This window comes from Salvelinus sp. IW2-2015, linkage group LG31 (assembly GCF_002910315.2).
Source record: "Salvelinus sp. IW2-2015 linkage group LG31, ASM291031v2, whole genome shotgun sequence".
Lineage (NCBI taxonomy): Eukaryota > Metazoa > Chordata > Actinopteri > Salmoniformes > Salmonidae > Salvelinus > Salvelinus sp. IW2-2015.
The window spans coordinates 13,053,659-13,074,376 of NC_036870.1; the positions used below are offsets into that span (position 1 = coordinate 13,053,659).

The window sequence follows — 20,718 nt, forward strand, 5'->3', positions numbered from 1 at the left end:
TGGCGGAGGACACAGCTTTGCAATTACAAAGTGGCAAACATCGATATCTTGACTATGATAGATAGTRCCCTTCACTGTGCGGCCTAACGAAGGTATTGAACATTGCGGCTCAGCAAGGGTAAAGGAGAACACAGATGAGCAAGATAAATATTTCCCCTTGAGTTCAAAAACTAGGGACACAAGCAAAATTCTACATGATGGAAAACCAGTTCCCAAAGCAGAAGATGTATATTAATCACTTCTGTCCACTTGACAAAAAAGGTCAGTAGCCTACATACAGTATGTTAGAACTCTCATGTTTGTTGCTTTGTTTGTCTTAACTTCAAGTTATCATACACTATATATTATTGATGTACACTGTTGAATAGAAATATACAGAAGAAAGTTCACAGTCCTAAATCCTATCCTTCAAATGATTAGACTGCCCAGGAAAAAGGTTACAACAACAGCCACAAGCCAGTTCATGTCTTAAAATGGCTTCCTCTTCTAGTTGGAGGGCACTGACTCTCTGACTTTGATCCAGTCTCTGCTACCACTGTGCCACTCACACCCTGCCCGTCAAGTGTGCAATAAGTGGGTGAGCATGCCAGGCCCTCGGCCGTGCTGGCATAGAGTTGGCAGAGGCAGTGGACTCCTCACAGCGTGGCGCGTGGAAATCGCCGGTGGAAATGACATGACATGTTGTCACCATCCATGCTGTACTAGTTCTCAGGGAGCGGAGTGTGGCGGCTTCCGGGGGGGAGGGGAAACAGAATATTACCCGTAGAGGATGAGGGCGTGACTTTTGAGTATACTTTCTCTTTCTCCACACAGACTCTTACATCAAGGTTCATCTACATACTATTTTGAAGTACTGTACACTATTAAAAAAAAAAAATCTGAATTGAGGAAAAACGACACCAATTGTTTTTTCTTCAACACCAAAAAAATCATGCAGTCCTTATGTGGCCTTTCATCAGATAAAGCAGAGATAATAGGTAACAACAGCATGGCTATGGTATGTGTCTAACGAAACTGCCTTTTCCTCTAGCATTGACACTTCTAAGTGTTGTCAGCCTCGAAAAGGGAATAACGGAACTCTTTGTCAGGGCACAACAAGATAGAAAAGACACGGCATTTATTTAATGACCATTAAGGAAAGTGAATGAAAGCCACGTGACTGAGCACTTAACAAGGCACTACCTGTGTTGATCAGCTGCCTGGGTGGTTATCTTTAATGGAGGACAACATGAGATTGCAACCCCTGTAGCCATGCAGGAATCATGGCAGACAWTTTACTTTGAGAATAAGCCTATAACCAGCGGCAACCGTCTAGAAATCCAGGCCCTCTGGACATTGAGACAAAGTCAGACTTCAACTGTCTCTAAACTGCACTAAGTAGCGAATAAAAAATTGTAGAGGAACAAATTTCCAACAATCAAATGTGTTCCAATTTCACAATACTATGTCACGTTTCACTTGATATGAAAATGTGCTGTATCTACATTACGTACGTTCCATATTGTAATGGTAATCGTAAAGGAGAAATACTGTAAATAGAGAAAAGGACAGAGAGAGCGAGGGGGAAAGAGCGAGTGAAAGCGATACAGAGACAGACAGATGGAGACAGTGCTCGGGCAGTTCACTCTATCCTTCCCCATAAGATGCTTGTCCAAGGTGCCAGTATCAGTCTCTAGCGAGGAGGCAGATGTGCTGTCAGCTCCTGAACTGTGCATGCCGCTCAGGCCCATAATCGGAGAAGACATAATACCTGATGTTTGTGAGCTGCCATTTACTGCTGCCTGAGAGAAGCTGGAGGGCCATAAGCAACTGTGACTACTGTGTGTGTTTGTGTGAGTGTGTGTGTGTGTGTGTCTCTGTCTGCGTGTGTGCTGGTATAAATGTGTATGAACATCCAACTCTAGCGTGTACCATATATACACAAAAGGTAATACTACTTTTCTCACATAATACCTGGAATCTATCTGTCCGGTACTACAACTAGGCTTATCCCAGAGCCCCACATCACACCCTTTCACATATAATCTAATTAAGTTTTTAGGGATAGGGGGCAGCATTTTCCCTTTGGATGAATAGCGTGCCCAGAGTGAACTGCCTCCTACTCTGTCCCAGATGCTAATATATGCATATTATTATTACTATTGGATATAAAACACTCTGAAGTTTTTAAAACTGTTTGAATGATGTCTGTGAGTATAACAGAACTCATATGGCAGGCAAAAGCCTGAGAAGAAATTCAAACAGGAAATGGGAATTCTGAGGCTGGTCGATTTTCAACTCATCGCCTATTGAAATCCCAGTGGGATATGGATCTGTTTACACTTCCTACGGCTTCCACTAGATGTCAACAGTCTGCAGAACGTTGAATGAAGCTTCTACTGTGATGTTGAGCCGGATGGGAGCTGTTTGAGTCAGTGGTCTGGCAGAGAGCCAGGTCCTGGTCACGCGCATTCCACATGATATCGACTTGCGTTCCATTACTTCTATAGACAAAGAAATTCTCCGGTTGGAACGTTATTGAATATTTATGATAACAACATCCTAAAGATTAATTCTATACTTAGTTTGACAAGTTTATTCAACCTGTAATATAACTTTTGGAAGTTTTCGTCCGACGTTTGCCTGGACCTGCACGAGCGTTTGGATATGTGTACTAAATGTGCTAACAAAAGTAGCTACTTGGACATAAATAATGGACATTATCGAACAAAACAAAACAACAATTTATTGTGGAACTAGGATTCCTGGGAGTGCATTCTGATGAAGATCATCAAAGGTAAGGGAATATTTATAGTGTCATTTCTGATTTCTGTTGACTCCAACATGGCGGAGAATTTTATTTKTTTTCTGAGCGCCGTCTCAGATTATTGCATGGTTTGCTTTTTTTGAAATCTGACACAGCGGTTGAATTAAGAACAAGTGTATCTTTAATTCTATGGAAAACATGTATCTTTCATCAAAGTTTATGAGTATTTCTGTTATTTGATGTGGCTCTCTGCAATTTCTTCAGATATTTTGGAGGCATTTCTGAACATGGCGCCAATGTAAACTGAGATTTTTGGATATAAATATGCACATTATCGAACAAAACATACATGTATTGTGTAACATGATGTCCTATGAGTGTCATCTGATGAAGATCATCAAAGGTTAGTGATTCATTTTATCTATATTTCTGCTTTTTGTGACTCCTATCTTTGGCTGGGAAAATGGCTGTGTTTTTTGGACTTGGCGGTGATCTAACATAATCATATGTTGTGTTTTCGCTGTAAAGCATTTTTTTTTTAAATCGGACACAATGGGTAGATTAACAAGATAATAATCTTTCATTTCCTGTATTGGACTTGTTAATGTGTGAAAGTTACATATTTCAAAAAAATATTTTTGAATTTCCTGCGCTGCCTTTTCAGTGGAATGTTGTCGAGGGGTTCCGCTAGCGGAACGTGTGTCCTAGAAAGGTTAAAGAACTGACCACAACAAAAAAATTCAAAAGTCCATCCATTGTCAAGAGCATTCCGTATTTCACTTCATTGGAGCGTTTGGTTGAGTACCTCAAAGCACTGACAACTCTCCCATCACTCTTACTCTCTCACTGTCTCCAAATAGCTCATCACACTAAGCAACACACCAAAAAAAATCAATTAGCGTCTCCACTATAATTACCCTTAGCTCTGACTGAGCAGAGTGGGTAAAGAGGGAACGCCTTGACAGAAGAGACAGACAAGAGAACCTGACACTTCTAAAAACAATGGCAGTCTTTTCCTGCACACACACACCTACACCTCAGCCTATATCCCCCCCCCCCTCCCCCATACTAGAGGTCGGACGATAATCGGAATGGCCGATTAATTAGGGCCGATTTCAAGTTTCATAACAATCGGAAATCTGTATTTTTGGACACCCATTTGGCCGATTATTATTATTAATTATTTTTATACCTGTATTTAACTAGGCAAGTCAGTTAAGAACACATTCTTATTTCAATTATGGCCTCGGAACAGTGGGTTAACTGCCTTGTTCAGGGGCAGGACGACAGATTTTTACCTTGTCAGCTAGGGATTCAATCTTACAACCTTACGGTTAACTAGTCCAACGCTCTAACCACCTGTCTCCATTGCACTCCACGAGGAGCCTGCCTGTTACGCGAATGCAGTAAGAAGCCAAGGTAAGTTGCTAGCTAGCATTAAACTTATCTTCTAAAAACAATCAATCAATCATAATCACTAGTTAACTACACATGGTTGATGATATTACTAGTTTATCTAGCATGTCCTGCGTTGCATATAATCGATGCGGTGCGCATTCGCAAAAAAGGTACCTAACCATAAAACATCAATGCCTTCTTAAAATCAATACACAGAAGTATTATATTTAAACCTGCCTATTTAGTTAATATTGCCTGCTAACATGATTTCTTTGTGTCACTTCACTTGCAACAGAATCAGGTAAATGCAGCAGTTAGGGCAGCCTGGCTCGTTGCAAACTGTGTGAAGACTATTTCTTCCTAACAAAGACAGCCAACTTCGCCAAACGGGGATGATTAACAAAAGCGCATTTGCGAAAAAAGCACAATCGTTGCATGCTGTACCTAACCATAAACCTCAATCCCTTTCTTAAAATCAATACACAGAAGTATATATTTTTAAACCTGCATATTTAGCTAAAAGAAATCCAGGTTAGCAGGCAATATTAACCAGGTGAAATTGTGTCACTTCTCTTGCGTTCATTGCACGCAGAGTCAGGGTATATGCAACAGTTTGGGCGCCTGGCTCGTTGCAAACTAATTTGCCAGAATCTTTGGTAATTATGACATAACATTGAAGGTTGTGCAATGTAACAGGAATATTTAGACTTATGGATGCCACCCGTTAGATAAAATACAGAACGGTTCCGTATTTCACTGAAAGAATGAATGTTTTCGAGATGATAGTCCGGATTCGACCATATTAATGACCTAAGGCCGTATTCTGTGTGTTATTATGTTATAATTAAGTCTATGATTTGATAGAGCAGTCTGACTGAGCGTGATGGTAGGCACCAGCAGGCTCGTAAGCATTCATTCAAACAGCACGTTTGTGCGTTTTGCCAGCAGCTCTTGCTGTTTATGACTTCAAGCCTATCAACTCCCAGATTAGGCTGGTGTAACCGATGTGAAATGGCTAGCTAGTTAGCGGGGTGCGCGCTAATAGCGTTTCAAACTTCACTCGCTCTGAGACTTGGAGTAGTTGTTCCCCTTGCTCTGCATGGGTAACGCTGCTTCGAGGGTGGCTGTTGTTGATGTGTTCCTCGTTTGAGCCCAGGTAGGAGCGAGGAGAGGGACGGAAGCTATACTGTTACACTGGCAATACTAAAGTGCCTATAAGAACATCCAATAGTCAAAGGTATTGAAATACAAATGGTATAGAGAGAAATAGTCCTATAATTCCTATAATAACTAAAACCTAAAAATTCTTACCTGGGAATATTGAAGACTCGTGTTAAAAGGAACCACCAGCTTTCATATGTTCTCATGTTCTGAGCAAGGAACTTAAACGTTAGCTTTCTTACATGGCACATATTGCACTTTTACTTTCTTCTCCAACACTTTGTTTTTGCATTATTTAAACCAAATTGAACATGTTTCATTATTTATTTGAGGCTAAATTGATTTTATTGATGTATTATATTACGTTATATATATGTTCATTCAGTATTGTTGTAATTGTCATTATTACAAATAAATAAATAAAATCGGCCAATTAATCGGTATCGGCTTTTTTTGGTCCTCCAATAATCGGTATCGACGTTGAAAAATCATAATCGGTCGACCTCTTCCCCATACATACACACACCCCAAACACGTACCTCCCCCGACATCCCCAGACTGCTGCCTCCACCTCGGAACCCAACAGTGTCAAATCATGTGTCAGTGTGAGGGTGGTGGGTGTCAGTGTCCACAAACAAGCCTTTTCTTTCAGCGAAAGAAAAAAACAACATAAAAGTCAATTTTTTGTCCTTTTTCTCTCCCTCCTTTTTTGCCATCTGTGTAAAAAATAAATAAATAAAAAAGCTCCTGGTGTCACCGGTGGCTAATAAGGCAATCAGTGATGGGGAGATGCTGACAAGGCACGTTGAGCCGCCCGCTTTCAAGCCTCACTCAGAACGGAGAGAGGGGGAGAGAAAGGGGGGAAGGATTCAAATAGGGGGAGGGGAGGACGTCTGTTGTGGTTGTCAGTCAACAAAAGAGAAAAAGAAAAATAAGCCCACTTTGTGCTGTCACGGAGAATGGAAGAGGAAAATAAGTTTGTAAAGACAAAAAAAGGAAAGACGATTTGTTTAGGTGTTAGCTGACAGAGGTGTGAACAGGAGAGTTTTGAGTTTGTCTTTGGGTGGGTCAGATGTGAAATCGACAGTAACCTGAGGCAGCGAGATAAAAATGAAAGGTGTGCATTTGTGTGCGTGTATGTGAGTGAGCGTGGGTGGGTATGTAAGTATCTATGTGTATCTATCCACCTGGTGTGCTAGGGAGATATTCTGTATGTATCCATCAGGTCTGTCCCTGTTTGTTTGTGTGTCTCAGTACGTTCATGTGTCAGTGTCAATGACGTGTGCGTGTTAGCATGTGAGTGTGCAAATGTGTGTGTGTCAAACACAGAGGGGACGTGTGACAGCTGTGGAGAGGAAAGGGAGAGCGAGGCCATCTGCATCCAGAGACGAGCCTGTCACTTTGGCACGGGCTTCCTCCAGACAGGTGACACCTCGGCAGGACACTACCGGGCCTTTACTGTCACACACACACACACACACACACACACACACACACACACACACCCCTAAGTTTACAGTACATAGACAAAAACAGACAGACATTCTCACAGTCACGCACACGCAAACATGTACAAGCCTTCTCTATGCCAAGCTCAAATCTGTTTTATAAACTGGGTGGTTTGAGCCTTGAAAGCTGATTGGCTGACAGGCGTGGTATATCAGACCGTATACCACAGATATGACAAAACACTTATTTTACTGCACAAATTATGTTGGTAACTAGTTTATAATAGCAATAAGGCACCTCAGGGGTTTTTGATATATGGCCAATGTACCACGCCTAAGGGCTGTGTCCAGGCACTAAGAACAGCCTTTAGCCGTGGTATATTGGCCATATACCACACCTCCTCGTGCCTTATTGTTTAAATATAATACTGCATTCATCAAAGAAATTGTTATCTGTCATGGATAAACATTAAAAAAAACATTGTCCTCTTACAGTACTGTTTATATATTGTCTTTATGGCACAGTGGTTGTGATAGTATGCACAGTGAATTCCCAACTAGCTGTGCTTTCACTCACATGCCCTAATGTGTTGACACGCTCAAAACATTGCATCGGAACAACTCGAGAATCAACTGGCGAGACAGGCCCCTCTGCTTCAAAACAAATTAGACGAAAATTAAGTTTTGCTTTCCCGAGAGAGAGCCGGCAGTTTCTCTCTATATAACGTCTGAAAAATGGAGTCACTTCATATATATATTTTTCCTGGCTCGTTTCTCTTGRGCAAATCTGTCACTTAAACCCATAACACTATCTATCTGTCACGGGGCGCAGGGGTTACACCATTTGGCTGGTGTCAAACTTAACCAAAGCTATCGTGAGGGAAACAATGTGAGACAGGGAGCGAGAGCAGTTGAGCGAGAAGCAGCACCACCGAATTGCAACTCACACACATGATACACACACACACCCCTCCATATTTATTTACGCTGTCTCAGAGAAGAGGGCCAATCCCGGCAGTCATTTGCGGTGCTAATGTCCAATTCCGCCTGCTCTCACTCCGCTGATTTAGCCCGTGTCGGGCTCTCTGCTATTCCAGACCGGCAACCGAGTCGCCGTTTAGACGCCCTTCAAAATGGGGGCCGAAACGTGGCCAGTCTTATCCTCTCTCTCTCTCTCCGCTTTGCTTTGTCACCGGCCCCTCCGCTCGCTGCCACTTAGCTGTGATGGCTTTGGACAGGCCTGATCAGTGTGTGTCYTTTGACCTGCAGGAAGTGTGCATGTGTGTGTGTGCGCGCGAGAGGGGGACAGTGGGACTGGCTGTAAATAAAATGACATTATTATTTCCTCTGTCCTATCATGTAGAAAAGCCAATTATGGTAATGCACCGCACGTCAGGGGGCATGTATTTTCCTCCCTCTCTCCTTCTCGCTCTTTCTTCTTCTCTGGGACAGCCACTGCTGCACAGGCCTGGGTGGCGTGATGCTGTCTGTTCCAAGCGCTCGCTTGCGAAAGCAAGCTGGCGTTAAGGCCTACTGCCTACGTTCGCTAAGGCTAACCGAGGAAAAACTGCCAGACCTTTTCATTTACGTCTGTGTGTAAAAGGGTCGACAGCATAGTTTTAATTTCGAGATGATTCTCATAGTTGTTCCCTTTGTTCAACAAAAAAAAGAAAGCCACAGAGCCTCCTATTTCTTGGGCATCTTATTTACTGTAATGGTGAGGACCTCTGTTTTTTTAGTACTTCTCTCATGACTGCTGTTGGTGTACAATCTCCTTTAACATTATTCGGCTAGCAAAGTTTGACTGCTTTTTTTGCGATTTCAAACCAAATTTGAAATTTGCCCCCTCAATATGCCCAGGAACAAACTATACCAGGAAAGAGCACTCCGTTTTTACCCATCTTTTTCCATCATACAATCCTTGCTTAGGGAGTTACCCATTCACCGATTAGCATTATTGTTGTGATRATGTCCACTGCCTTTTTTGTCTCAAGACAGATCAAACTTAATCCCAGCCTAAACAAAAGCGGGGGCCTTTGAAGTTCTGAGGCTTGTTTTACATGGATCCCGCCCAGTATAAAGTGACATTGATTTTGTTTGCCGTGGATCTTGTGGAGTGGTCGCTCTAAATTAATATCTGATTTCCCCCTCAACTGCCTGCTTATAAAAATCTGCTCACAGTTCCCAGCCCCCCCTTCCCCCTGCCCATGTGGAATAATTGACCATATGGCACAATACCTGCAGGGCCTCCAATAGCTGGTGTACCGTTCCAGCAGGCCGTGCAAATTCATCTCCTCGGCTTTCCAAAACTTCCGGAGGTGGAAGAAAACCATGTTTGCTGCGCAACTGAGTGCTCATGTCTACTTTCGACAAGATATATGAAATGTAGGATAAATGGAATTCAAATGCGTTGGAGGTATGACATTTTTCTGATCTTATGCTCGATTGGTTCTTTCTGTCATAATGTGTGATTGTAATTTATTTTCTATTCAATTCACTAAAATGTTCATAATTTAAGGCAAATTTGTATTCATACATAACATTTCTGCCTATTTTTTGTAAATGGATATTAAAGATACAAAAGGTGTATGAAGATAATTTGATGTGATACACCTGTAGCATGGTATCAAATGAATAATGCATTTGTACCTTCTCATTCACGTTTCTCTCTCTCTCTCTCTCTCTCTCCATCTCACACACACTCCAATGTAAACCCTACTTTGTCCTATAATATATATATTTGTTAAGGTTGTGTAGCACACTTTCCCTGTCATCTGCAGTACACTAACTTGCTGGCCACAACAAAATTATGCTAATGACCTGCTAAAATGGGTCATATAGACAGAGCATTTTACATTAGCTTCAAACAATAGGGGGGGGGGGGGGGTCGCGAAGGGGAGGTGACGAGACTATTGGGTTGTGGAGGGGGGAGTTCTGTCAGTTCACTCTTATATCCCTGTCCAGAAGAGGGAGATAAGTCCGACATGAGTTATCCTGACCACCATGACAACGTTACTCACAGCAACATGAACAAGTACGTCTTCCATCACAAGCTCTTAATCATGGGAAAAAGTTCACCTTGACCACCACGGTTTCATTATTTGAAAACGCAACAACTGTGCTAAACTCTTAACCTAGGCACCAAGGTAATACTAGGCCTAACTACTAACACATTTCCAATACACATCCAAACCACGCAGCATTGACAATCCCAGACGCTGCGAGAACTTTGGCGCTTTGGCGTGATCGTTGAATAATTGATAGGCTCAATTAGCACATTACTCACAGTTAAAAGGATACAGACTGGTGTGTAGATGCACAGTGAAAACAAAAGTATTAGTTCACCAGAAGAGGAATGTCACCTTCTGACTCTCTGTTCATTCACTCTCTCAAAAACTGCACCCTTACACATTTGGTGTAGATTTCCACTGAATGGTATTGAAAACATACAATTTTGTATGAAATACAAAAATACATTTTCTCTACAATGTCAACCCACAGGGGGACCCTATCAGAAAATATCCTCAAACAACAATACTTGTGTAGAGAAAACTTAACACCACTATTATGTACACAGGGTTCTGAGTTGTCATGTTGCCTGTTATGTACAAACAAACTTTTCAGGTAACACTCAACAGTGTACTGTTTATGAAAATGTTAACATTTCTCAAATAGTAGTGTGGACGGAATACTGTTTAAACTGTTTTCAGATATTAAATGTAACACTTTGTGTTATATTGTACTATACATAATATTTTCCTCATACAGACAAATTAACATTCAACCGCAATTATGTTTAGTAGTGTTTRCAAAGATTGACACACACGMTCCAAAACCTGTTTCCAGAAAATGTCACTATCCTTTTCTACATTGTCAGTGTATCATATTGCCTCAACGGCAAGGTTACTCTAACTCTGCTACAGCACCAGTCATATTGAACAAAAATMTGTCAGAGACAACAACCAACAATGGGTAAAAACATTTTTTATTTTTTATTTTAAAACACATAGTGCATTCGGAAAGTATTCAGACCCCATAACTTTTCCCACATTTTATTACGTCACAACCTTATTCTAAAATGTATTAAATTGTTTTTCCCCCCTCATCAATCTACACACAATACCCCATAATGACAAAGCAAAACCATAAATTTTTCTATTTGCTAACTTAAAAATACAAAACTGAAATATGACATTTACATAAATATTCAGACCCTTTACTCTGTACTTTGTTGAAGGACCTTTGGAAGAGATTACAGCCTCGAGTCTTCTTGGGTATGACGCTACCAGATTGACACACCTGTATTTGGGGAGTTTCTCCCATTCCTCTCTGCAGCTCTGTCCGGTTGGATGGGGAGTGCCGCTGCACAGCTATTTTCAGGTCTCTGCAGAGATGTTCGATCAGGTTCAAGTCCGGGCTCTGGCTGGGCCACTCAAGGACATTCAGAGACTTGTCCCGAAGCCACTCCTGCGTTGTCTTGGCTGTGTGCTTAAGGTTGTTGTCCTGTTGGAAGGTGAACCTTCACCCCAGTCTGGGGTCCTGAGCGCTCTGGAGTAGGTTWTCATCAATGATCTCTCTGTACTTTGCTTTATTCATCTTTCCCTCGATCCTGACCAGTCTCCCAGTCCCTGCAGCTGAAAAACATCCAACCTCTATGATGCTGCCACCACCATGCTTCACCGTAGGGATGGTGCCAGGTTTCCTCCAGACGTGACGCTTGGCATTCAGGCCAAAGAGTTCAATCTTGGTTTGATGACTGGTCTGAGAGTCCTTTATGTGCCTTTTGGCAAACTAAATGGGCTGTCATGTGCGTTTTACTGAAGAGTGGCTTCCATCTGGCCACTCTACCATAAAGGCCTGATATATGGTAGAATGTCTTTCTGGAAGGTTTTCCTATCTCCACAGAGGAACAATGGAGCTCTGTCAGAGTGACRATTGGTTTCTTGGTCAGCTCCCTGACCAAGGTCCTTCTCCCCCGATTGCTCAGTTTGGCCGGGCGGCCAGCTCTAGGACGTGTCTTGTTGGTTCCAAACTTCTTCCATTTAAGAGTGGATGCCTTCAATGCTGCAGAAATGTTTTGGTACTATTCCCTAGATCTGTGCCTCGACACAATCCTGTCTCAGAGCTCTATGGACAATTCCTTCGACCTCATGGCTTAGTTTTTGCTCTGACATGAACTGTAAACTGTGGGACTTTGTATAGACAGGTGTGTGCCTTTCCAAATCATGTCCAATCAAATGAATTTACCACAGGGGGACTCGAATCAAGTTGTCGAAACAGCTAAAGGATGATCAATGGAAACAGCACGCACCTGAGCTCAATTTCGAGTCTTATAGCAAAGGGTCTGAATACTTATGTAAATAAGTTATTTCTGTTTTTATTTTTGTTGATGTTTGTAAATGTTGATCTTGGGGCCTCCCGAGTGGCACAACGGTCTAGGACACTGCATCGCGGTGCTTGAGGCGTCACTACAGACCCGGGTTCGATCCCAGGCTGTGTCACTACCGGCCGTGACCAGGAGTCTCATAGGCCGGCGCACAATAGGCCCAGCGTCGTCCGAGTTAGGGGAGGGTTTGGCCGGGGGGCTTCACTTGGCTTATCGTGCTCTAGCGACTCCTTATGGCGGGCCAGGTAACTGCAGGCTGATCTCGGGTCGTCAGTTGAACTTTGTTTCCTCCGACACATGGGTGCGGCTGGCTTCCGGGTTAAGCCGGCAGGGTGTTAAGGAGCGTGGTTTGGCGGGTCATGTTTCGGAGAACGCATGACTCGAACTTCGCCTCATCCGAGCCAGTTGGGGAGTTGCAGCAATGAGACAATATCGTAATTGGATATGACGAAATTGGGGAGGGGGGTAAAAATGTTGATCCTAGGTAAATATAACTCTATAATTGTCCATAACAAAATAACGATTTAACAGCATACRTGTTAGTTAATTTACATGAAGACATTGTGGGTTAGTAACTGCATATTATAATTTTCTTTAAACTAACAACAAGCAGTGTGAAACCTTAAAGTTATTTGATTTATTCTTTGCTGAATCAGTTAACTATAAACAAACAATTTTGAATTTCACAAATAAACTTCTGATAATCAGTCATTTTACTCCCCTGCTCTTCGCTCCTGCATTGCAGTACAGTCTCTCTCTTTCTTCCCTGTTCTCCCTCTCTCCCCTCCCTCTCTGTTTGTCCATGTTCCCTGGGAGCCAGCTTTGAGCAGCCATAGCGACGGTTGCAGTCAATAAATCACCTTTCCCCCCCACTGTCAACTCCAGGCTGCTCAGAGATGAGACAATGGCCATTATATCATAAGCACTGCAGAGCCAACCCCCATCTGGCTGGCTGCTTCTGTTGAAACCTATGTAACTACCAAGTCGCAACATTTCGCTAATCTTAGCTGATGTTACAGAACATAAGAGACTAGTATAGCCTCTGCTCCCATTATTGCTGCTTCTCGAAATAATGCAACCAAAAAGTCCTAACGTTTTGCTAATGTTAGCTGAGCGTTAGTGTAGCCTCACTCCCACCTGGTTAAGCTTTMGGAGAAACCGCCTGGAAGGTTTAGCTATTACAGTTAGTGAAGCCTCTGCGTCACATGGTTATTTRTGAAGAGCTACATTGAAAAGCGTATGGTTTTGGAAAGGTTAAAGTCAACATTGGAGTGCTTCTGGTGCCAATATAAGCACTCAGGCTTCGCTTAGTGTAGGACATTTMAATTCATACACAACAGGTTCTAGGATAAGCATTTTAATAGACCAGCTGCATTGYCAATCTTTCCTAATTCCCTGATGTCTTTAGCAATGGTAGGGTTAAATTGAATCATCATTGTATCACTATCTACCTCTTCATTCCGCAGGCATTGTTTGACTTCAAGGAATTCCTGGGAGCTTGACGAAATTCAGTCCTTACTGTTTCTATCTATCCTCGTCTTTTCTCTGCACTGACCAAACCAAAAAACAGATTAAAACAAACTGAAATCAACATGTACAAGAGTTCTCTGGGAAAAAGAACAAAACAAAAAAATGGGGCCTGTCCCTTTAAATCTCCCCCTGAAGTCACCTGTGTACTGCCCCCTGACAGTGGAATTTCCCTGGCCCAAACAACAGCTGCTCCCATCGCCTAGCAACAACGGGTTGATGGATGACCCCAAAGACGATAATTACCATAAATCACTCTCTTTCTGCAGAGGACAGGAGAGAAAATGGCAAGGGAGAGAAAACAAAAGTATTGCTCAGATACACCTTTCCATGACCCCTGTTGCATCAGTCACACTTTATTTGGTGAACATTTCCCATGAGGGAGAAAAGTTAGTATGAGGCTCCCTAATTGGATAATCACTGGTTGCTGCCCAATCGGATTGGCCGTAAAAAAAAACTCTGCAGCAAATCAAAAGTGACATTAATAGTTGTTTTGGACTGATCGTTTGCTAGAGTTTCTCAGGAGTCAGAGACAGTGTTTTTTTTCAATGGTTACATTCAGTGAATAGAGTCTAAAATGAAACCGGATAAAATTAATTTTAAAAAACTACACAGGAGAAGGAAAGACAAAAGAAAACAAAGTGGATTGTGAAGGGAGAAAGGCAGTGCAGGGGAGTGAATAGTTGTGTAAGTGAGTGAGTGAGTGAGTGAGTGAGTGAGTGAGTGAGTGAGTGAGTGAGTGAGTGAGTGAGTGAGTGAGTGAAGGCCATGACCTCACCAGTTATGTCTGGTTGCACAATAACCCATCAATCAACCCTTCCCTGTACCCTCAGCCTTCCCCTCTATTCACATGGGCCGTCCGCTTTGTACACCGCTGAGGAACAACATGCACACACACAAGACACACACACATTCTTCCCTGAAACTGACCCCTTGTCTCTGCGGGGAAAACCCACAGCCTGTGGATGAGTCAGATCAGAGGAAAGACACGCACGCACATACACACACACACACACACGCACGTACATACACACACACGCGCGTACGGACACACTGATTGCCAAATCCAATTCGCTGATCATATGAGAACATCGTCTTCATTCCACAAAACAATGTCAACTCCATTCACATCAATGCAAACAACGTGACAGAAAATATACCTTGTTACATCATTGCATTAATCTGTGTTGTCAAGCTACTTCATTTAAACAGTTTAAATGAAGTGTTACTGGAAAGTTAAGCGTTGAAAAATAAAAACAAAACGAGGTCAAGAAAGAGTAACAATTCTGTCAGCCCACGTGGGAGTGTTTGTGTGTGTGTGGGGGGGCGTGAGGCCTATTCCTGATGGCCGTGACAGTGAACTGACAAAAGAGGGAGGCAGTGGGGGAACGAGAGAGAGCCCCTGAAGGAGGAGACGCACTAAATCACAAACTGGCCTCTCACAGAAGAAACCACGTCACTGGGGATCAATGCCTACATCTCTGATTGTGTGTTTGTGTGTGTGTCATGTGTGTTCACAGTGGTGTGTGTGCGCGCGTGCGCCTGTGTTGAGATTTCCCAGGGTAGGGACATGACTCTTAGTAAACCATCCATAACAGCTTAGAAGAGAGGGAGGAAGGAGGAGGAGGAAGAGAAAAAAGAGAAATAGGAGGGAGAAAGAGAGAAGCAGTAAGTGAAGGAGGGAGCATGGTGAGTGATGGACAGACAGAGAGAAGGAAACCATCGCTCAACACAACATAATATCGTACTGAGGGTAGACTATGGAGTGCTCGAACATTTTAGAAATGGAGACGAAAGAGAACCTTACCGCCCTGGCAATTAAACTTTTGCACAGCTTCTCAAAGTGCCCACCAACCGTGCCACATACATACCGCGCCACGCGGACACACACACACACACCTAACACACTCACACTGTGCCACCCATGAACACATACACCCAGACGGTGTCCACGAATATCGCAACGATATCCACTGCCCCCCTACCGTGATAAATGACACTATAACTCTGATATCCGCAATCAATCTCTGCTTTAAAGACACATCCATCGGCAGCAATGTTGATGGGGGTGGTGGGAGGATATAAGAGACAGGGGGGAGACGAGGTAAAATGGAGAAGCGTGACTGCTGGGTTGACCTCGGAAAAAGTCGGGAAGGGCGATGTTTGTGTGTGTGTGCAGGGAGGGCAGTAGTGAGTGATGCCTGTCAGCTTGCATGTGGCATCCAAAATAAATGAGGCTCATGAAGACAAATGAAAAGGGGGCCAGGCGAGTGACTTGGTGGGAGGGATGGAGGGAAGGAAAGAGGGAGGAGAAGTCGCAGGGGGAGAGGCGGGAGGAGGGGCGGGGTTATGGATGGGTGCTTGGGAAAGAGAGAAACGAGAGAAAGAAGGGATAGAGGGATACGTAGAGGATAGAATGAACAGAGACTTACTCACTGTGTCCATGTGTATTCTATCTGTGTATCGTACAGACAACCCTTTCTGAGCTCTCCCTCTTTCGCTCGGTCTCTCTCCCTCGTTCTCGGGCAGTGTCATGTGCGGTCCAGTCTGTGTAGTTTCCCAAGGCCTGGCCCCTCTATGATAAATGACACGTGTCATTCTGTCAGCCCCTGCCACCGCAGCTGGGAGGCCCCTTAGTGATGTATGACCCAGCCATGCTGGGCTAAAGGAAATCAGGGCCTTTTTGGCAACAAGCACCAAGAGAGCACAGCCCTTTATACACGACCCTGTGTGTGTGTGTTCACAAACTTTGCATAGAGATATTTGAGAACACACACCTACGTAGGAATGCGCTCACACACACACACATAATGAAAAGTTCCACTGGTTCCATTAAACCCTATCAAATCTCCCTCCATCCACCCCAGAGACACCGACTTAATTTAATATGCTGAATATCTCTAAATGGGACTGTTCATTTTACATCTCCTCAAGGGGGAGTGTGAGTGCATGTGGGTGTGTGTCTACCTTGCGTTTGCGTGCTCGTGTGTGTGTGGTGCATCAGAAGCTGTCAGACACACTAGCAGAGGGAGACAAATCATCTTCATGGTCTTTCCAGCTGTTTCCCAAATTTGGTGTGAGGGGGAGAGAGTGAAAAGGCTTCACTTTGAGTTGCGTTGCTTGACGCTTCCCAGAGCCAGATAGCTGACAAACCGTGCCAAGGGGAATGGGACACTGTGGTACCACACACACACCTGGTCCGTCAACACCCTGCGCAAGCTGGAATAGGAACCGAGCCAGCATCGAAGAAATACATAGTACACACACAGAAGACTGAACAAAAGTACAAAAACTATAACAGACTTTGTTTCGATAGAATATATTATTGCGTAATTCATAATTGTAAACAGTGGAAAAAAATGCCTTATTGCACCATAACATACAATCTGGTCTACCTGGCAGATCTAAAAGATATCCAAACGAAGGACCAACGAAAAACAAAATATTTCACTGACAGAAGTCTTTCATCAACCATGTACTGTAGACACATCCACCCACACCTGCCATTTTCTCAGATGTCTGAAAAATGTGTTTCTTAAAAAACAAAACAGCAAGTTGGCAGACAAAAACACACACACATACAATACACACACAAGGGATGGGTGTTGTGTGGGACCAGGGCGGTAGTGGGGGTCGTGAACTTTGGATGACCTCATTTGATTGGCCACTGGGCCGAGCTGAGACTCCCGGGGGAAAAGGGAGAGAGAGAGAGAGAGAAAAAAGAGAGTCATTAAGGAGTGAGTGATGAGTGGCAGGCATGGCTGACCTCTCTCTCTCACTACTTCTTTGTTGCATGTTTCTTTCTCTCTATCCTTCTCATGCTCTTTCTGTCTCTCTCCCCTATGCCACTCTCCCACCCAACCTGCCCCCCTCCTTCCCTCACCGTTTGTCGCTCCTCCTCTTTTACATTCTTTCTGCCCTCCCCTCTTTTCTTCCTCTTTACCACTCCACCTCTGGCCTTTTCTCTCCCCCTCTCACATCATGCCGTCTCCCTCTTTTTCTCAGTATCTTTTTCCTCACCATCTGCCCCAAGACTTAGACACTCTATCCCTCTGTACAGTAACGCACGCACACTCGCACGTGGCTAATGGCCCTTCCACTATTGGCAATGAACAGACATCTCTAATTCTCGATTACCAGGTTATCAGTGTAATGATCAAGTGCGATTGAACGTCAATCTGCAAGGCAGTGAAACCACCCACTTACATAGTGTGTGTTTGAGCTCCACTACATTCCATGGAGAGAGCAGAATCAACGATCTACAAATCACCTTGGATCACATTATGTGATCAAAGGGATCCCCTCAAAGTCACACTAATCATTGGATAAATTTACATTTGTTGAAATTCAACCAAAAACAACTAATTAACATCTATAGTCAACAATTAGCATTTTAACCTCTGAACCTGTGACCTCAAAAGGCAGACAGATACTCAAGGTGTCAACAACGAACTGGGTCAATGATTGATGGATGATTGACAGTGATCTGGAAAACATGGATGTTTAAGTCAGCCACAATAGTTAGCTAATGTTCAACTTAGCTAATCATTGCCTGACTCTAGCTGTCTCACTCTCTGTGTCAGACAGACATAATTCAATCATTGCAGATGGCTTGATTAGTTTCCCCCGCTGTGGGAAAGACGAACAGACAGCAGGATTATGAAACAGAGGGATGAACAGACAGGCAACTTGAATGAGAGTCAGAATAACGGACAAACACGTCTTCAGACAGACTGTATGAGAGATTGAGTGACAAGGCAGACATGAGAAAGAGAGACGGAAAGAAGGACCATACGAGAGATCCACTGAAAAGGCATACAGACAATTTGAAAGTCTGAGAGTCAGACACAAAAACAAGTCTTCAGACTGACTTTATGAGAGACCAGGTGACAGGGCAGTCATGAGACAGACAGAGAGGGGGTCTGGGGGCACCCCACCGTTTCCTAAGAAAGACGACTTAAGAGCCGAGCTTAGAGCCCCCCAGTGACTGACACTGTCTGAGTCCGCGTCGGATCAAATAAAGCTTTCGGGCAATTTTGGGGCCACATGTGGCGTCGAATAAACCAGACAACACACACACTATACAGTAAATTCCTTCCCCAAAACCTACGGAGAATCTACACCTAGTATGTATGGCGCATCATGACTATTAAGAGTGCTATGCAAAGGAAATGCACATATACACATGGGTTTGCCAGAGTACAGCATAGGAAACACTCTTTTCTGTTTGTCTTCTAGTTCATATTTTTCAAAACAGGCTTGCTGGCTCTGTCCGGTTACACCGGAGAGGGAAGGGGATAAATAAAGAGAGAATAGTGAGAGAGTATGAAAGAGTAGACAAAACGAGAGAATATGAAAGAGGACAGAGGTAAAGAGATCGGAAGAGATGGATGGATAGAGAGATAGCAATAAAGATGAGAGAGAGACAGAGAGACCGTGACAGAGAGAGAGATTGAGTAAGGAGAGAAAAATGGAAAGAGAGAGAGGTGAGGATTCAGCAAAAACCCAGGCGTCTGGTCCAGTCTCAAGGACAAACTGTCATCTGTGGGCCGTATCCATTCCCAGATGCAGTATCTTATCTACAGAGCCCAGTAAACTGTTGTCCAAAAAAAAATAGATATTCATTGCTTTTCAAAGACACTTATCGGTTAAATAAACACTCCTTGGAGATAGAAATTCCCAGCGAAATTCCCCTCCCGACACACAGTCTCATGTGCTGAGGCCAGCTTTTATCCATCACCTCACAGTAAAAACAGCACCAATTTTTATTTGTCTTATGTCGTGATATACTGAGAACACAGACTTAAGAGTCGTGGATTTACAGTGCTTTCGGAAAGTATTCACACCCCTTCACTTTTTCCACATTTTGGTAGGTTACAGCCTTATTATAAAATGTATTAAAATTGTTTTTCCGCCTCATAAATCTATAAATACCCCAGAAGGACAAAGCAAAAACAGGATTTTAGAATTTGATAATTTATTAAAAACAAAAACAGACATATCAAATTTACATAAGTATTCAGATTCCTTACTCAGTACTTTGTTGAAGCACCTTTGGCAGCGATTACAGCCTTGAGTATTCTTGGGTATGACGCTACAAGCTTGGCACGCCTATATTTGGGGAGCTTTTCCTATTCTTCTTTGCAGATCCTCTCAAGCTCTGTCAGGTTGGATGGGGAGGATTYCTGCACAGCTATTTTCGAGTCTCTCCAGAGATGTTCGATCGGGTTCAAGTACAGGCTCTGGCTGGGCCACTGAAGGACATTCAGAGTCTTGTCCAGAAGCCACTCCTGCGTTGTCTTTGCTGTGTGCTTAGGGTCGTTGTCCTGTTGGAAGGTGAACCTTCGCCCCAGTCTGATGTCCTGAGCGCTCTGGAGCAGGTTTTCATCAAGGATCTCTCTGTTCATTGCGCCGCTCATCTTTGCCTCGATCCTGACTAGTCTCCCAGTCCCTGCCTCTGAAAAACATCCCCACAGCATGATGCTGCCACCACAACACTTCACCGTAGCGATGGTGCCAGGTTCCTCCAGAAGTGACGCTTGGCATTCAGGTCTTTAGGTGCCTTTTGGCAAACTCCAAGCGGGCTGTCATGAGCCTTTTACTGAGGAGTGGCTTCCGTCTGGCCACTCTACCATAAAGGCCTGATTGGTGGAGTGTTGCAGAGATGGTTGTCCTTCAGGAAGGTTCTCCATCTCCAGAGGAACTCTAGAGCTCTGTCAGAGTGACCATTGGGCTCTTGGTCACCTCCCTGACGAAGGCCCTTCTCCTCCGATTGTTCAGTTTGGCCGAGCGGCCAGGTATAGGAAGAGTCTTGGTGGTTCCAAACGTCTTCCATTTAAAAATGTAGGCCACTGTGTTTTGGGGGACTTTCAATGCTGCAGCAATTTTTTTGGTACCCTTCCCCAGATCTGTGCCTCGACACAATCATATCTATGAGCTCTATGGACAAGTCCTTCGAACCCATGGCTCTGACATGCACTGTCAACTGTGGGACCTTATATAGACCAGTGTGGCCTTTCCAAATCATGTCCAATCAATTGAATTTACCACAG

The 20,718-nt window shown here is 43.6% G+C and overlaps 1 protein-coding gene across 2 annotated transcripts in view; it reads right to left on the reverse strand.

The window, feature by feature from the left end:
- LOC111956180 (teashirt homolog 1-like) overlaps positions 1–20,718 on the reverse strand; it is a 445,767-nt gene that overhangs the window by 417,162 nt on the left and 7,887 nt on the right. The gene's annotated exons all lie outside the window — the stretch shown is intronic.